We start from the raw sequence: 19729 nt of genomic DNA on the forward strand, positions 1-19729 counted from the left end.
CGTGCGTGCGTGCGTGCGTGCGTGCGTGCGTGCGTGTGTGCGTGCGTGCGTGCGTGTGTGTGTGTGTGTGTGTGTGTGTGTGTGTGTGTGTGTGGGTATACATGGTATGTGTGTATGTGTATGTATATGTGTGTGTGTGTGTGTGTGTGTGTGTGCGTGCGTGCGTGCGTGTGTGTGTGTGTGTGTGTGTGCGTGCGTGCGTGCCTGCGTGCGTGCGTGCGTGCGTGCGTGCGTGCGTGTGTGTGTGTGTGTGTGTGTGTGTGTGTGTGTGTGCCAGGTGTGAGTTTGAGTATACTAAATGCAAGTGTCACGTTTAAATGCAAGGCGTTATCACCATGTGCTCAGCAGCTGCAGAACCTCCTGCAGAGCAACATGAATATATAGGACTTAGAATAATACAACAGATGCAATAGTGCAAGAGAAGGTTTGGAGATGTGCAAGTTATTACTTGATGTTCGTTTACGCCAATCAGAATGCACCAAACTTAACGTGGAGTCGGTGTGTAGTTATGCTAAAACAATGTCGGACACCGTAATCTTCTCTGGTCCCCTCCCCAGTCTGATCAATGATGACATGTATAGCCGCATGTCATCATTTCAGCGCTGGTTGTCTTGGTGGTGCCCAGCAAACAATGTGGGCTTCGTAAATAATTGGACAGCCTTCTGGGGAAAACCTGGTCTGATTAAGAGAGACGGCATTCACCCTACTTTGAAAGGTGCAGATCTCATTTCGGCAAACATTTCAGGGCTTTGTGGACGTAATCCATGACAAACTGGAGTTGAGACCAGGAGGCAGAGTCGCAGTCTTACACGCTTCTCTGCGCTCTCTCCTAGGCAGTCACCCATAGGAATCCCGAACCCAATAAAATACCCAATATTAGCGGTGTGTGTGTCTGCCCAAGGACAATTTAAGGTAAAACCTAATAGAGGTGTCATACATAATAACCTAATAAAAGTAAATGTAACAACTACTACAGTGCAACAAAACAGGAAGATTAAATGTGGTCTCTTAAACATAAGATCTCTAGCATCTAAAGCAATATTGGTAAATGATTTAATATCAGATTATAATATTGATATATGCTGTCTCACTGAAACTTGGTTGAGACATGAAGAATATGTCAGCATAAATGAGGCCACTCCACCCAGCCATGTCAAAACTTTGCAGCCAATCTTATTTGTTACAGTGTATCGTGCACCAGGTCCTTATTCAGAATTCTTATCAGAATTCTCTGAGTTTTTATCAACTTTGGTTCTTAAAACAGACAAAGTAATTATCGTAGGTGACTTTAATATTCATGTTGACGATGATAAAAATAGCCTTACTGTTGCATTTAACTCTATATTAGATTCTGTTGGTTTCTGTCAGAGTGTAAATAAACCAACCCACTGTTATAATCACACTCTCGACCTTGTTCTGACTTATGGTATTGAAATTGAGCAACTATTAGTCGAACCGCATAATCCTGCTTTATCCGACCATTTCTTAGTAACTTTTGAAGTACTGTTACGAGACTACAAAGCATTAGTCAAAAGCTCTTGCAGCAGAAACCTATCTGTTAGTGCTATAGCCACATTTAAGGAAGAGATTCAACCAATACTTAACTCGATAGCATGTCTGCATGTAGGGGAGGAAACTTATACAAAATGTACACCACCCCAAATTGATCATGTTGTTGATAGTGCTATAGATGCGCTGCGAATAAAATTAGATTCTGTTGCTCCTTTGAAAAAGAAGAAAATAAAACAACATAGATTAGCTCCATGGCATAATGCCGAAACCCGCAAAATAAAGCAAAAGTCTAGACAACTTGAAAGGATATGGCGTTCCACTAAACTTGAAGAATCTCGTTTAATTTGGCATATTACTCTCAATGAATATAAGAAAGCACTGCGTAAAGCGAGAGCAGCCTACTACTCTTCATTAATAGATGAGAATAAGAATAATGCAAGATTTCTTTTCAGCACTGTAGCCAGGCTGACAGAGAGCCACAGCTCCATTGAGCCTTCTATTCCCTTAGCACTCAGTAGTAATGATTTTATGTGCTTTTTTAACGATAAAATTGTTACTCTTAGAAACAAAATTAATGACCTCTTGCCTTCGACCAGTATAGTGTTATCAACAGCTCCCGGAATCGTAAGTTCTAATATTACACTAGATAGTAAACTAGAATGCTTTTCAGCCATTAACCTTGAACAATTACATTCAATGATTCTCTCTTCTAACCATCAACGTGCATGTTAGACCCAATTCCAACTAAGCTGTTGAAGGAAGTTTTTCCATTAATTAGCACTTCTTTATTAAATATTATGAATATGTCTTTATTATCAGGCTATGTTCCACAATCATTCAAAGTAGCAGTGATAAAACCGCTTCTTAAAAAGCACAACCTCGATCCAGAGGTTTTAGCCAACTATAGACCTATTTCTAATCTTCCGTTCCTCTCAAAAATTCTTGAGAAAGCGGTCGCAAAACAGTTGTGTGATTACTTAAAAAACAATGATTTATTTGAAGATTTTCAGTCTGGCTTTAGAACACATCATAGCACAGAGACAGCTCTGGTTAAAGTCACAAATGATATTCTAATAGCCTCAGACAAGGGACTTGTCTCTATTCTTGTTTTGCTCGATCTCAGTGCTGCATTTGATACTATCGACCATGATATCCTATTGCAAAGACTAGAGCACTTAGTTGGCATACAGGGAACTGCTTTAGGCTGGTTTAGGTCCTATATATCTGAACGCTCTCAGTTTGTACGTGTTAACGATGAATCTTCCACGCAAACCAAAGTTAGCCATGGAGTGCCACAGGGCTCAGTGCTCGGACCTATTTTGTTCACATTATATATGCTTCCGTTAGGCAATATTATAAGGAATCATTCTGTAAACTTTCATTGTTATGCGGATGATACTCAACTATATTTATCAATCAAGCCTGATGAAATTAATCATCTAAATAAAATTCAAGACTGCCTTAAGGACTTAAAAACGTGGATGACCTTAAACTTTTTGATGTTAAACACGACCAAAACTGAAGTTATTGTACTTGGCCCGAAGAATCTACGAAACAAATTATCTAAAGACATACTAACTATGGATGGCATTAATTTGGCCTCCAGTGAGACTGTAAGGAATCTTGGTGTTATATTTGATCAGGATTTATCCTTTAACGCCCACATAAAATCAATTTCAAGGACCGCCTACTTCCATCTACGTAACATTGCAAAAATCAGGCATATCTTGCCTCAAAACGATGCAGAGAAACTAGTCCATGCATTTGTTACTTCTAGGCTGGATTATTGTAACTCTTTATTATCAGGGAGTACCAAGAAGTCAATCAAGTCGCTTCAGCTGATTCAAAATGCTGCGGCTCGTGTACTAACCAGCGTTAGGAAAAGGGACCACATTACTCCTGTTCTGGCTGCCTTACACTGGCTCCCTATAGAACACAGGATAGAATTTAAAATTCTTCTTCTCGCCTACAAAGCCCTTAATGGGCAGGCGCCATCTTACCTTAAAGAACTCATTATACCCTACTGTCCTACTAGGGCATTGCGTTCCAAGAATGCAGGGTTGTTGGTTGTTCCTAGAATCTTTAAAAGTACAATGGGAGCCAGAGCCTTTTCTTATCAAGCTCCACATTTGTGGAATCAGCTTCCAGTTTGTGTTCGGGCGGCAGACACCCTATCCGTTTTTAAGAGTGCGCTTAAGACCTTCCTTTTTGATAAAGCTTATAGTTAGGGCTGATTAGATTCAGCCCCTAGTTTTGCTGATATAGGCTTAGTTTGTCGGGGGACATCTTACTTCTTCCTTCTCTCTGTCTATACCCGTGTACTCTCATGTTCCGATTAACCCAGCTTCCCCACATGTCTTTCTTTTTGGTGTCTATATACGCCTGGGATCCGGAGTCATGGATGATCCTGCGGTCCTATGTCCTGGATCGCGAGCGCTGGATCTTGAGTCGTGGCTGTGGTCCTGGATCATAGGTCCTGGATGGATATCCTCGTGGATTCATCTTCCTATTATACACACATGCATTTCCAAACATTTGGACTACCTATGTTGCAAATGTATTATCTTTTCAATTTACACACGGCATCTATTGCACGTCTGTCCGTCCTGGGAGAGGGATCCCTCCTCTGTTGCTCTCCCTGAGGTTTCTCCCATTTTTCCCTTTAAACTGGGTTTTCTTTGGAAGTTTTTCCTTGTACGATGTGAGGGTCTAAGGACAGAGGGTGTCGTATTGTCATACTGATATTCTGTACACACTGTGAAGACCACTGAGACAAATGTAACATTTGTGATATTGGGCTATATAAATAAACATTGATTGATTGATTGATTGATTGATTGATTGATTGATTGATTGATTGATTGATTGATTGATTGATTACAAATAAAATAGAAATAGTGCAAGAAAGTAAATGGAATATGTAGATAATTAGCTAGATGCAAACAGATGAATGTTTATGGATGGTCTTGAGTCTTGAGGACAGTGGGAGGCACCACAGAAGAAGAAGCCAAGTTCAAGGAGAAGGAGAGAGAAGCTCGGCTGCATTCACATTTCACACGGACCTGACGGTTTATCACAAACTCGCCTGATGAGAATAAAACAGAGGTTATAACGACTGGACCGCAGTGGAAACGAAGAGTGCTGTTTTAATCAGAAGAATCAGGGAGAGAAGCGATAGGATGCCGTTTTCTGATTCCTTTCTCCATCACTTCTCTCCCAGACGTTGATGATTAAAACGTCCGTACTTCTTCGTCTCCACTTCACTGCGTACGGTAATTATAATCTCTTTGTTTTATTCTTATCAGGTGAGTTTGTGATAAACTGTCAGCTTCTCTCTCCTCTTTTAACTCTCCTTCTTCTACTGTCGTGTCCTCCTCGTGTCCTCATTATCTCCTACCCCTCACTGGAAGAGGGTATGTGTGTAATTCCCACACAGCTCCATGCAGTCTCATCATGTTCTGTATCCTTTCAAGAAGAGGATGAAGAAGAGCCGTAATCATGGAATAAAACCGAAATATCCAAAAGTGCTGATTCTGTGCCTGTACCTTTAAATGCTAATGAGCTGCTGCTGGCCACGCCCCTCTGAGAGATGATTGGTTTAAAACAACACAATGGTGCTCTAGGAGGAGAGGTTTCAGACAGATTTCATATAAATGGATCAGGACACAAACAGAGGGGGTCTTTGTTCCTGTTTCAGAGGGTCTTAACACATGTTGCCGTAGGTGACCTTTAACACATGATGTTGAGGTACTTGTACTCCCATATTGTGCTATGTAGTTCTACTTCCCTCCTTTTTCGTGATTACAATTGTATTCTTTATTCTCCTCTAGATGTATCCGACAGCTTTATTTACTTCCCATTAGCAAATAAACAATTATATTTGTTGTATAATCATATTTGTTCTGAGAGAGTAAGAGCTTGAATAACCTACGTTCTTCGAGGGGTCGAAAAGACCTGATAAAGAGATATATGTGGTCTGGAAAACCCTTTCAGTTTTACTCCTTTAACTGTTGGTATTGTTCGTGAAGCATTATCCAAGTTAGATCCTAGGAAACCGGCTGGCCCGGACAACGTAGAACCTTTCTTTTTAAAGATAGCTGCAGATTTTATTGCTCCACCTCTTACTTTTCTTTCTAACCTCTCCCTCAGCACGAACACAATTCCAAAAGTATGGAAGTCTGCTTATGTCTTGCCTTTACTGAAAGGAGGGGAGGCAACTATTTTAAATAACTATAGGCCAATCTCTAAATTGTCAGTTCTGGCTAAGGTGCTCGAACGACTTGTGAGTGAACAAGTAAAGGAGTTTTTATCTATAAATGACATCCTGTCTAAACATCAGTCAGGATTCAGAAAGAAACACAGCACCATCACTGCGACAATGAAAGTGTGAATGACATTACTACTATTTTAGATAATAAGCAGAGTTGTGCAGCTCTGTTTATTGACCTTTCCAAAGCGTTTGACACCGTCGATCATCTCATCTTAAAGCAGAGGCTACTCAGTATCGGCATATCCAGCCATGCAGTGGGTGGTTTGTGAACTACCTCTCTGAAAGGTCCCAATGTGTTCACTTTGATGGGCTGTCTTCTGAGTGGTTAAACATTTCTAATGGTGTACCACAAGGTTCTGTTTTAGGACCACTTTTATTCTCCATATATATTAACAGCGTAGGTGATAATGTGGATGAAGCTACTTTACATTTGTATGCGGACGATACCGTGATGTTCTGTGCAGGTCCCTCATTCAGGAGCTGGTGTTAAATTACAGGCTGTTTCTAACACTACTCAGACTCAGCTCTCTGAACTAAAGCTTCTTCTAGATGTGGATCAAACCAAGGTAACGCTCTTTCCTAAAGCTAAAAAGACTCCAGAGCCTGTTTTAGATATTGTAACTACGCAAGGAACAAAACTTGAAGTTGTTGCCTGTTACAAATACCTTGGTATCTGGCTTGATGATTGTCTCTCTTTTAAACTTCAGGTCAATAACCTGCTAAAAAAGCTGAGGGTTAGGCTAGGTTTCTTCTCCAGGAACACGTCCTGCTTCTCGCTTGAGGCCAGGAAAAGGCTCTGTGACCTTTGACCTGTGCTGGACTATGGGGATCTGGTCTATATGAATGCACCTGCCCATTACCTGAGCAAATTGGATGCTGCGTATCACAGCGCTCTGAGATTTGTCACAAATTGTAAAGCGCTGACTCATCACTGTACACTGTATGCCAAGGCAGGTTTACCATCACTCTCTGTACGGAGGCTCAGTCACTGGTACACGTCTATCTATAAAGCTTTGTTGGGTAAACTCCCGTATTATATCTGCTCTCTGATAACACAGAGAGTTGCAAGCAGCTATTGTCTGAGGTCACATGATGTGGTCTTGTTAGATGTGCCAAGAGCAAGGACTGTCTCAGGTAAGACAGCTTTTATGTGCAGCTCCACTTGCTGGAACAATCTTCAGCAATAATTGAAACTGAGCAATCTCATTCCTCTGCATGTTTTTAAAGCTAGGCTAAATGAAATGCTTGCTGATACAATGGGCACTTGTAAATGTCTATAACTATGTATCCTGTAAATATAATGTATGATGTCCTTTATTGTTTTATGTTTCATGTGGAACCTATATGCTGCAGGTCTCCCTTGAAAAAGAGATCTATGATCTCAATGGGACCAATCTGGATAAATAAAGGTTTGAAATGAAATGAAATATATAAGTACAGTCAATTTACCATTAATGCATCAATAACAAGAACCAACATTGCTTTTATTTTTGTCCCGGAAGTATATATTGATGCCAATACTTTTGTACTTTTGTTACTGACGTTTAAAGTCTGAGTACTTCTTCCACCACCGGTCAAAATGGATGTATAAATATTCAGTTTTCTTTCCTTAAGGCAGTTTTCGCTTGGAAGATATTTTTAGCAGACTGTTTGAATGTAGTCATGCTTCATACTTCAGTCAGCTGACAGCCATGTCCCCAACACACACAAGCTCAGCGTGAGACAAACAAGAACAGCACTTTTCTACCGGTACTGTTTTGAGTCTTTGAGCTTGGACTCAGATGTCTCTCTGAACACACGTCACAGACACGGTTTCACTCGTCGAACATTATCCTCCATGTCGATATGAGCTCCGCTGAGAAATGCAAAGTGCCAGGATGTTATCTGTTGTCTCCGTGAAACATATTTATCATCTCCGGTTAACTCCGATGGAAAACTACGAATTCAGAGGTTTCTCTCTGAATGTGTAGTGTGTGTGTGTGTGTGTGTGTGTGTGTGTGTGTGTGTGTGTGTGTGTGTGTGTGTGTGTGTGTGTGTGTGTGTGTGGTGTGTGTGTGTGTGTGTGTGTGTGTGTGTGTGTCCTATGATCAGTCTAATCTCAGTTGAAGGTGACAGGGTGGCGGACATTTCCACTGAACGAAGCCAAACACACACCTTTAAACTGTGAAGAAAGACTCCCGTGTGTGTGTGTGCGTGCGTGTGTGTGTGTGCGTGCGTGCGGGTGTGTGTGTGTGTGTGTGTGTGTGTGTGTGTGTGTGTGTGTGTGTGTGTGTGTGTGTGTGTGTGTGTGTGTGTGTGTACACTTGGCTCAGAGCAGTTGGCAGACAGGTGTGTGTTCACTTTGGCAGAGGAGTTCAGAAGTCACCTCTCACACACACACACAAGCTCACACACACACACACACACACACACACACACACACACACATAGCCTTTCATCTTAACTTCAATAGAAGTCATTTTTATATTTTCAGGTCAGGGTGGAATATCATTATTTCTCAGACTTGTCAGCGGCACTTCACAGCTTAGAAGCTAACAACACGTTAAACAGGTAATGCCACCTCCAGTGGACATGTTATGCCGTATGTCGTCCCTCTGACGCACGACAACGAGACAAAACTCTTCCATAAGGAGCTGCAGCTTCAATAACGATGCAGATATTAGCACAACAATGTCAGATGAATCGCTATATGTATGTTGTTTCAGTCTTCCACTCCAGCACAGAAGACCCAGCAGGGATCCACAGCAGCCGGGGAAACACTGCTGTCTAGAAATAGAAAAGCTAGAAAATAAAGCCTCTTACAGAACAATGAGACAGAGCAGGACACAACACAAAAGAGCTCCTTTATTTAAAGACTAAAAACCGTAAAGCCTGTTAGCCTCTCATCCATATACGGTGTTTTATAGAGATGCTGTGAGTCAGCTCAGGGTCAGGAAGACGGCCGATACAATCTGTTAAGAGACGTTGATTAATCACACGGCACTTCAGAGATAATACTTAAAAACCCACCTGCACTCTGAAGAGATAACCTCTGGGGTTTCTTCCCAAAAACACAGCATATTAAGTGGAAATTAAGAAATGATGTCAATATCTCAACGCTCCATCTCAAGGACTCTCTGTGGCCCCGTGAGCTTTAGGAGAACTGAGATCCTTTACTTCAGTGAAAACTGTAAAAACCTTAACAGGAAGAAAGTTTGGAGAAAGAGTTTGAGTTTCTCTTACCTTGACATTTGGCTTCCTCGTTGAGAATCCTCTGTACCACCCTGAAAGAAACATGTAAATAAACATGAGTGACTGAGACTGAAAACACACAGATTCAATGACTGGCTCTGAGTCAGAGCTGTGACTTGTTAACATCAAGAAGTAAAGTAAAAAGTCCATCATGAAGGATCATCATGCTGAAGAGAAAATGCGCGCGCCCTAAAAACTGAAATATTTTATAAAGAAATGTTTTTGGTTTTGTTTACATTGCCCTTAAGAGGATGAAGTATAACATATGCATACGACCTGGACATTAAGTCAGTAAAAGTTGAAGTTGTGTGTGTAGATGTGTGTGTGGGAGTAGCCCGAGGTGTGTGTACACTGTTTTAAATCTGCATGATGAAGTCAGAAAGTAGAATCAGATATTCAGTCCACCACTCTTAGCCTCGGAGAAAACTGATGTACGTACCAGCAAATGCTCCTAAATAATCCTATTCCTATATATATATATATATATATATAAAGACTATGTATATGTATTGGGGAGGTAGATAACTATGATGCATAACTGTCGTTGAAAGTCCGGATTAAACATCTTTCATAATCTACTTTATTCACTGAGAAAAGTAATTCGAAAAAAATATAGATCCTGATTTTTTTTGACGATTCCACCGCAGCATAGGCCTCAGTTCACACTAACTTTAACCTTGTGTGACCTACAATATATCGTATATGTATGTGTGTGTGTGTGTGTGTGTGTGTGTGTGTGTGTGTGTGTGTGTGTGTGTGTGTGTGTGTGTGTGTGTGTGTGTGTGTGTGTGTGTGTGTGTGTGTGTGTGTGTGTGTGTGTGTGTGTGTGTGTGTGTGTGTGTGTGTGTGTGTGTGTGTGTGTGTGTGTGTGTGTGTGTGTGTGATGAATTTCCACATGGACGGACATTCATCAGATGCTTCTGCGGAGTACAGAGCTGTCATGAAAATTGACTGAACTCAGAGTAAACCCCTGACAGCTGAAGATGTATCCCAGGACAGAACATGAAGAGGGAGCGGCACGACTTCCCCTCACAATGTGGGGACATCACTCAGTCAGCTCCATCCAAGTGGAAATTAAAATGATTTGGTCTCAGACTCTTGGAAAATATGAGACTTGGCTCACAGCTGATGAAAAGGGGGCTATAAAGGAACTACAGCACGGTCACATGACTTCACGTCACCACCGCTAAGCTAAAGGAGGCTAATGTTGGGCTATAAAGGAACGACAGCACGGTCACATGACTTCACGTCACCACCGCTAAGCTAAAGGCGGCTAACGTTGGGCTATAAAGGAACGACAGCACGGTAACATGACTTCACGTCACCGCCGCTAAGCTAAAGGCGGCTAATGTTGGGCTATAAAGGAACGACAGCACGGTCACATGACGTCACGTCACCACCGCTAAGCTAAAGGAGGCTAACGTTGGGCTATAAAGGAACGACAGCACGGTCACATGACTTCACGTCACCGCCGCTAAGCTAAAGGTGACTAATGTTGGGCTATAAAGGAACGACAGCACGGTCACATGACTTCACATCACCACCGCTAAGCTAAAGGTGGCTAATGTTGGGCTATAAAGGAACGACAGCACGGTCACATGACTTCACATCACCACCGCTAAGCTAAAGGAGGCTAATGTTGGGCTATAAAGGAACTACAGCACGGTCACATGACTTCACGTCACCACCACTAAGCTAAAGGTGGCTAATGTTGGGCTATAAAGGAACGACAGCACGGTCACATGACTTCAAGTCACCAACGCTAAGCTAATGGCGGCTGACGTATTTTATGTCGTAGAATAAAAATCTCTTCAGCTTGTGTTAACCACAGACCTTATTTCAGGCTAACAACGAAAACACATTCAGAAAACCATTGACTTCCAGACCAGGGAACAGGAAGTGCAAAATTGCTGACTAATTTCAGGGTTTTAGGACTCATTCCTGCACCTAAAACACCCTGAGCTCCATAGAAACATGGTTTTAATAGTTCTATTTGAGGAAAAATGTTGTAAATTAATCATGAAGCAGTAATTATCAAACATGAGCTCTTCCTGATTAAACATTAAACACATTTTCTCAGTGAAACTAAAACTGACACTGCATCATCCAAAACGCTTCACATTAACTTTCATCTTATCTTCTTTCAAAATCGTGAGATCAATTTCTCATCAGTCCCCCATAATCTGATATGAATATGGAGATCAAAGCTTAATTGGCTAGCTAATTAATAACCAATCAAGATGCATTCATCACCCTCGTTAAGACGCGCTGTTTACTCCCCAGCCTCTCATCTATATGGAAATCAGACTGACGGTGTCTGGGCCCATTGGTTAGGGTTGAGATGAGGATGGGAGTGTGTGTGTGTGTGTGTGTGTGTGTGTGTGTGTGTGTGTGTGTGTGTGTGTGTGTGTGTGTGTGTGTGTGTGTGTGTGTGTGGTGTGTGTGTGTGGTGTGTGTGTGTGTGTGTGTGTGTGTGTGTGTGTGTGTGTGTGTGTGTGTGTGTGGTGTGTGTGTGTGTGTGTTTGTGATATAAAGGTGTGTGTGTGTGTGTGTGTGTGTTGTGTGTGTGTGTGTGTGTGTGTGTGTGTGTGTGTGTGTAATTGCTCTGTCGTCATGCAGCTTGTCTCAGTAGAGCAGTAATCAATTCTCCTCCCGTATCCAAACAGCTCCCTAAATGCTTATTAGAATAATCATTATGCACCAAATCCACAATAATAAGATGTTTGAAACCGCCTCGTCAGATTTAATTTGAAAGCAGCATTATACAGTACTTTATATGCAGGATTCAAATCAGTCAAATATGAGTCTTAAATGACGCTTCATATCCCTGCAGAGCTGGATTATGAAGATGCAGGTAAACAACCAAGAGGCTGTTTCTTATTGTAATTACAAAGATGACAGTGAACACAGGTGTGAGCTTTAGCATAGTTAATGCAAAGGTGTTGATTGATAAATGTCAAAACAATGTATTCAAACATTAAGAAAATGCAGGCTATGCTAACAAGTGTCTGAATGAGAGGAATAGACACCCTAACGCCCAACATTAGCCGCCTGTAGCTTAGCGGCGGTGACGTGAAGTCATGTGACCGTGCTATAGTTCCTTTATAGCCCAACATTAGCCACCTTTAGCTTAGCGGTGGTGACGTGAAGTCATGTGACCGTGCTGTAGTTCCTTGATAGCCCAACATTAGCCACCTTTAGCTTAGCGGTGGTGACGTGAAGTCATGTGACCGTGCTGTAGTTCCTTTATAGCCCAACATTAGCCACCTTTAGCTTAGCGGTGGTGACGTGAAGTCATGTGACCGTGCTGTAGTTCCTTGATAGCCCAACATTAGCCACCTTAGCTTAGCGGTGGTGACGTGAAGTCATGTGACCGTGCTGTAGTTCCTTTATAGCCCAACATTAGCCTCCTTTAGCTTAGCGGTGGTGACGTGAAGTCATGTGACCGTGCTGTAGTTCCTTTATAGCCCAACATTAGCTTTTTACTTCAGTAATCATAAAGTGATGTTAACATGTGGAGATTAATCTACTGAACTAAACCTGTAAGTACCACAAACAGGGAGATGCTTCAAAACACTTAACACTTCAAATCTTGGCTCAACCCTGAGATAACTTCATGGCATCCAATCAGGAGCTAACCTCCTTGTTATGCCTCACATCCACTCCACTGAGGGACGGGGTTATACAACACACTCTCACTCCCTAAGCGTCCAGGAGCGACGTTTGGTCAGTGTCCGTGGCGTGCAGTTGTGACGCTCCTAGGCTCCTTCAGCGTCATAAAGGGACGCAAATAGCTTTCAACTGATTGCAATGTATTCCCATCTGCGTCGGGATTTGACGCTCATGGAAGCACGGCATTCGTTTATGTCGGCTGCCCTTAAAGGCAATGTGAGCGTCCATTCCCATTGGATAACGGAGAATTGTACACCCGGAAGTAAGTATTCCCCTTACTGACGATTGATTTTACAGTGATATCTGCACTACTCATCGACTAAAAAACACCAGATTATCCTTGTTAATTACACAACATTGATTGGTTTAAATTGTGTGCAATGCTTTTGTATTTTTCCCCTTCGATTCGGAGAAACAAATGTTTTTTCGGAGTAAAGAATGGCAGAAGACACTACACTACCCATAATCCCCAGCTATCGTTTGGACTACACCATGTGCTCTGTTTGACAAACCCCGTGATAGTCCTCAAGCTCTGTGATTGGAGAGTGTGCTCCGAGGGTTACCGAGCCTCGAACAGCACTTGAAATCGGATGGAACCACGGCAGACTGTCCAAAACTGGATTTGAACGGGTCCACCGCGTCCCCCCTCCCCCACCCCGTCCCCAGAACTACACATGCTGGCTATTCTGTTTTGCAACATGTTCTCTATGGCACGTCTCTACTGGGAGTTGTAGTTTTAAAAGACGTTTTCGTATTTCCCATAATAAGAAATTGCCAGTATTAAACTGTGTACATCCCTGGAGGTTTAGGGGACAGGAAACACTCACATTTAAAACATATAATTAATAAATGGGTGAAAATTGCTTGTGCCCATTATGGGCAGTATTAATATATATACCCACACGCCAGCTAAGTTCAGAAGCGCTTTATTTAACAGCTGGTCTTATGTCTGTGACCCCTGTGATTACATTACATTACATTAATTGATAAGCCTGAAACATGCACTTGTCAAGGTTCAGAGGCACATTTTGCAAATATGGCAGTAGCCATCGATTAGTTTAAGATAAGATATACTTTATTGATCCCAAGTTGGAACATTTGCGTTACATCAGCATGTGTAACAGTTAAATATGCAGTGGTGTTTATTTGTAAATCATTTAGTATAATCACATAAATTCTGTGTTTTATATTCAACAATTCTGTGTTCTTTATTTATTGATTGTTCAATACCTGACAAGGCCGGAGATGAAATATCTACATACATCTTATAAGAGTATAATACATTATGTATAATATCAGTTAAAATAAGTGCTTCAACATAGTTAACATTGCTGGAGGTATGCACAAATATTGATAGATGTCTTGTAATGCACTGTTGAGGAACCTGCAACCCAAGTTTTTCATTCAATGCAGAACTACACCATAGTTGTGTAGGCCTATATGATATGTCAATAAACCTTAGAAAATCTTGAAATCTTGAACGGGATGTGCAAAATAGTCATTATATACAGTCTTTAATTAACTATTAGTAGAGAATAACGAGGAATGAATATACTTTATAGGGATCGTATTAATATCTAATAATAAAAATAATGAAATTCAATAACATGCTTTAACCACTAGGTGTCCCTTTATATCATCTGTGCACCTTTATGGTGTAAATACAGCCTATCTACCAATTGGATCAAATATAAAAGTCAGCCGAATTAGTGTTGATACGGCAAGGAGACGTATTGTGTGAAAAGAAATGTAAGATGTTGTTTAATGGCTGATATATTTATGATCCACGTCACGTTTTCAGTTCCTCATGTTTGTCTAGAGGTCTTCTCATCAGGCTCTATAAATACAGAACTACGGCAGATATGTAATATGTAATGCAGCCGAACCGTGTATTACAATGCCGTTATGTGATGACTTTCAAAGAGAAAAGCAAGCACACTCGGAATAAAGTATTGTTATTTATTTTTTTAAATGTTTTCGGTCTGTTTCCGGTATTTGTTAATGACGATGTGCTGTGAGATGTGAGACTGGAATTGCACAGGGGGAAAATAACATATCTTTAGATGCGGATTTTGTTAAACTAATATGTTTAGGCTGTGGACCAACACTATACATTGACGGGGAAGGGGGTAGCAATAAAGATAACACCATTAAACAGTTACACAACATAACAGAAATAATATCGATAGCAGCGTCCCTAGCAACCACCTTGGTAACAATGAAAACGTCGCGATTTCCTGAAGTAATCTTCGTAATAACTAGCAAACTAAAGATCATGTACATCCACTGCACACATAATCTGAAATAACAACTCATATTTCTCGCATCAAATGACATCAAAACGCATTTTAATGGCCAAACTAACTTTAAAATAGGCATTTTCCACTGAGAATAAAACGAAGTTCGGCCATGTTTTCTTTTTCTGCAGGGGAGAAATTTGAAGATCATGTGACATAGACGCCAGCCATCGGAATGAAGGGTGAAAAAAAACGGGGTTTGTCAAACAGAGCACATGGTGTAGTCCAAACGATAGCTGGGGATTCTGGGTAGTGTAGTGTCTTCTGCCATCCTTTACTCCGAAAAAAGATTTGTTTCTCCGAATCGAAGGGGAAAAATACAAAAGCATTGCACACAATTTAAACCAATCAATGTTGTGTAATTAACAAGGATAATCTGGTGTTTTTTAGTCGATGAGTAGTGCAGATATCACTGTGAAATCAATCCACAGGAAGGGGAATACTTACTTCCGGGTGTACAATTCTCCGTTATCCAATGGGAATGGACGCTCACATTGCCTTTAAGGGCAGCCGACACAAACGGATGCCGTGCTTCCACGAGCCTCAAATCCCGACGCAGATGGGAATACATTGCAATCAGTTGAAAGCTATTTGCGTCCCTTTATGATGCTGAAGGAGGCTAGGAGCGTCACAACTGGACGCCACCGGACCCTGACCAAACGTCGCTCCTGGACGCTTAGGGAGTGAGAGTGTGTTGGGTTATAGCTTGAGCATCTCATTGCACTGCCTTCCATGCAGTGATTATCTAGAAGAGCCAGGGTTACATGTTGTCCACAGTCCCTGCAGCAAATGTAAAGATTCCTCACCTTGCACCATTATCTGAACATGCACATTTAGAGGAAATGCAATCAAACAATGGTGGGCTATAAGAGCAGAATATATGTGAGTTTGTATGCGTTTACAAAATGTCTGCAGGTGTCATCATTTCAGATTGAGCTGCTGCAGAAACACTGCAGAGCCGCAGAGAGGCGATTATCTTTCTTAAATTGGTCTCCTTGCCCATCTCTGCTTCTGTAATGCAGAGTGATCCTCCGCAGACACACACTCCACGGCTGTAATGGCAGAAGTGATCGGGAGCATTAAAGCCCCCGAGTTCCCTTCCTGTAATATGTTATGACACTCGAGAAAGCATTAGGCCTCGATTAGCGGCAATTTAATGTCTGAGATGTTAACTCTTAGTGCTGTCAGAGTCTCAGCTGAGAGACTCCCGTTATTTCAGAGAGGCTGTGACGAGTGTTTCATAGCAAGCTGGGGACAAACAAGCTTTATATAACAGATCAATATTTGTCCAGAAGACAAATACAACCACAAGAAGTTGTTTATTGTCCATCTACTGTACATGTAAATATCCTGTGTCTGATTGGCTGTATGGTCCATGTGTGACCTGTAAACAGTATTATTTATATTCTCATGTATATGCTAATACAGTATCAGGAAATGTCTGACTGTGAGAGGAGAAGCTTTAAGGCGCTTATTTGAAAGATCTGACACATTTAATTTCATGGACAAACGATTTGAGTAATACATAGATTGCAGTGAATGCAGAAAACTGCTGACTCACTCCTTGTTTAAGGACTCATTCCTGCACCACTCTAAGGCTGGTGGATACAAGCAGGAGAAGAGTGAAGACGAGGAGAAGTCATGTGACCGTGCTGTAGTTCCTAAAAAGCCCAACATTAGCCACCTTTAGCTTAGCGGTGGTGACGTGAAGTCATGTGACCGTGCTGTAGTTCCTTTATAGCCCAACATTAGCCTCCTTGAGCTTAGCGGTGGTGACATGAAGTCATGTGACCGTGCTGTAGTTCCTTTATAGCCCAACATTAGCCTCCTTGAGCTTAGCGGTGGTGACATGAAGTCATGTGACCGTGCTGTAGTTCCTTTATAGCCCAACATTAGCCTCCTTGAGCTTAGCGGTGGTGACATGAAGTCATGTGACCGTGCTGTAGTTCCTTTATAGCCCAACATTAGCCTCCTTTAGCTTAGCGGTGGTGACGTGAAGTCATGTGACCGTGCTGTAGTTCCTTTATAGCCCAACATTAGCCTCCTTTAGCTTAGCGGTGGTGACGTGAAGTCATGTGACTGTGCTGTAGTTCCTTTATAGCCTAACATTAGCCTCCTTTAGCTTAGCGGTGGTGACGTGAAGTCATGTGACCGTGCTGTAGTTCCTTTATAGCCCAACATTAGCCGCCTTTAGCTTAGCACTGGTGACGTGAAGTCATGTGACCGTGCTGTAGTTCCTTTATAGCCCAACATTAGCCTCCTTTAGCTTAGCACTGGTGACGTGAAGTCATGTGACCGTGCTGTAGTTCCTTTATAGCCTAACGTTAGCCTCCTTTAGCTTAGCGGTGGTGACGTGAAGTCATGTGACCGTGCTGTAGTTCCTTGATAGCCCAACATTAGCCTCCTTTAGCTTAGCGGTGGTGACGTGAAGTCATGTGACCGTGCTGTAGTTCCTTTATAGCCCAACATTAGCCACCTTTAGCTTAGCGGTGGTGAAGTCATGTGACCGTGCTGTAGTTCCTTTATAGCCCAACATTCACCACTCTATAAGGCAGGTCGGTACCAGCAGGATAAACGTGAAGAGGAGGAGGAAGTGAGGAAGATGGATATCACCCGCTGGCTCTTGATGGAGATGCCCAGCTGTGTGTAATGAAGCTCACACTCACTCATTATCAGCACTTCCTGGCTTCGCACACTTCCTGGATCGAGCTGCTAATGTCTGTGAGTCAAACTGGGAATAGCAGTGGGATAATAACAGCCTCCCAGAACTCCAAGTAAAAAAACGTATTTTAATTTTGTTTTAAATTAAATTGTTATCTTGTTTTATTCAGTCTTTACGTGCTGCATTCGTCTTGCCTTGTAATAAGTATGATTTGATTCATTGTTTTTATAAGCATTAACAGTATTAAGTACCTTATTGCCTGTTTTTTATTAATTTATTGCCTTGTTATTTCAAAATACAAACCCTATGTTTTTAGGGTGATTTTACAAACTCTGTCCATGGTACTATAGATAAAATATCTTGGCTAAATAACTGTCGTCGCTAAATAAACAAAATAATTAACCAATAAATATAAACTGAGAATGGTTAGTATTGTTTTTTTGGTAAAGCACTCGTTCTAACATGAAAAGAGCAATACAAACAGTTGTATTGATTTAAGATGCAATGAGTTACAGGTTTATTTATAGATGGGCGATAGGGCGCTTGTCACTTCCCGCCCAAATTAAGGCTCCGCCCACTTTCTGGTGAAAATATGGCATTAGAGCGAAGAAAGAAATAATAGTGTCTTCATGTCTTAAAGCTGCTGAGTTATATATTGAAATTCAAACAACAAATATATCCAGAGGTTTTTTTATTTCCTCTACAGAAAAAAGGACAGTAAAGAAACTCAGAAATCTCAGTTTCAGTATCAGCCTGCCACCGGACATCCATCCCATATTTATTTTCCGTAAAACAAAGCTGTCTCTGCCGTCTGACGCTCTGTTTGATACTCATATTTTTGGAGTCAAAAATATAAAACATTTAAAAATAAAACAAAATATATAAATCTAAAATGTTTAATCTAAATTTAAAAAAAAAAGATTTTAATAAACATTAAATATTATTTTAAAAAAGAATCTAAATCCAAAAAAAATCTAATAAAAATCTTAGACTACTAAACATCTATCAAAAATCTAAACTTTATAGCGATCTAAAAAAAATTATAAATCTAGAAAAATCGAAATCCCTCAAAAAAAAAAAAGAAGAAAATCAAAATCCCCAAAACTAGATTTTTATACCGTTTTTGAAGAACAGAAATATTGTTTTCTATCACTTTAACGTTTTAGGGGGGGGGATCTGCATTTTGCTATGAGGGCGACAAACATTACATCACTTGTTCGACGCTTTTATCCAAAGTGACTTCCATACTCAATACTGTGGGCAATCCCCACAGGAGCAATTTGGGGTGAAGTGTCTCAGGGACACAACGACATGCTGACTGCAGAGGGGTTTGAACCCCCTGATCAGAACACCAACGCACAACCCACTGCACCACACGGCTCGCGACAAAGCCCTGAGTGAGCTTGATGTTTAAAAGTAGTTCTCAAATGTTCCCTCAGACTCCCCTCCGCTCTCTATTCTAACTGTATATATAAGAGTGTTGTTGAATAACACGTTAACCGTCCTCTGTAACCCTGGAGGACGTTGGCAGCGATTACTGGTTCTTCAGTGAAGTCTTAACAATGATCAAGGACATTGACGTTCAGGAGAGATCTTACCTTCACATTTCTCCAGAATCTGCACGGTCTCTCCCACCTCCAGAACCAGACTCTGAGTCAGCGAGCCCCGAAGGCTGCAGATCACTGAAAACAAGAGAAGAAGAAGAAGAAGAAGAGATGGTGAGACGACGGTGGAAATATGAGGGGAGTTTAGTGGAGAATCGGACACACGGCTGCAAGCAAGGTCAGGGAAGCATTGACTGTATTTGCATTATCACGTAAACTAGACATTTTCAAAAATGTCAAAAGCAATGTAATTCTCTGAATAGTTAATGATCCTAATGACGGCACCACGGCACCCAGAGAACAACAGACTGCTACATTTCACTTGGTAAGACATTTAGACATATAGAGTAAAACCAGCACAGATCCAAATGTAAGAAATATAATAATAAATAAATGCTTCCAACTGTATTAGGCGAATTAACAAAAGAGGAATTGAAACATTGAATATTATGGAAGCCCATTTCCGCCACTTGAAAAAAAT

At 41.3% G+C, this 19729-nt stretch overlaps 1 long non-coding RNA gene across 1 annotated transcript in view; it reads right to left on the minus strand.

Annotated features, from left to right (window-relative positions):
• The window catches only part of LOC117443438 (uncharacterized), a 40028-nt gene extending 20701 nt beyond the window's left edge, over positions 1–19327 (minus strand). The window contains exons 1-2 of the long non-coding RNA XR_004551672.1: positions 19243–19327; positions 9005–9045 (exon numbers count right to left, since the gene is read on the minus strand). This is a non-coding gene — a long non-coding RNA (uncharacterized lncRNA). The remainder of the gene's footprint in view (positions 1–9004; positions 9046–19242) is intronic.
• Positions 19328–19729: the final 402 nt, after the last annotated feature.

Source organism: Pseudochaenichthys georgianus, unplaced genomic scaffold, assembly GCF_902827115.2.
Source record: "Pseudochaenichthys georgianus unplaced genomic scaffold, fPseGeo1.2 scaffold_612_arrow_ctg1, whole genome shotgun sequence".
Classification (NCBI taxonomy): domain Eukaryota; kingdom Metazoa; phylum Chordata; class Actinopteri; order Perciformes; family Channichthyidae; genus Pseudochaenichthys; species Pseudochaenichthys georgianus.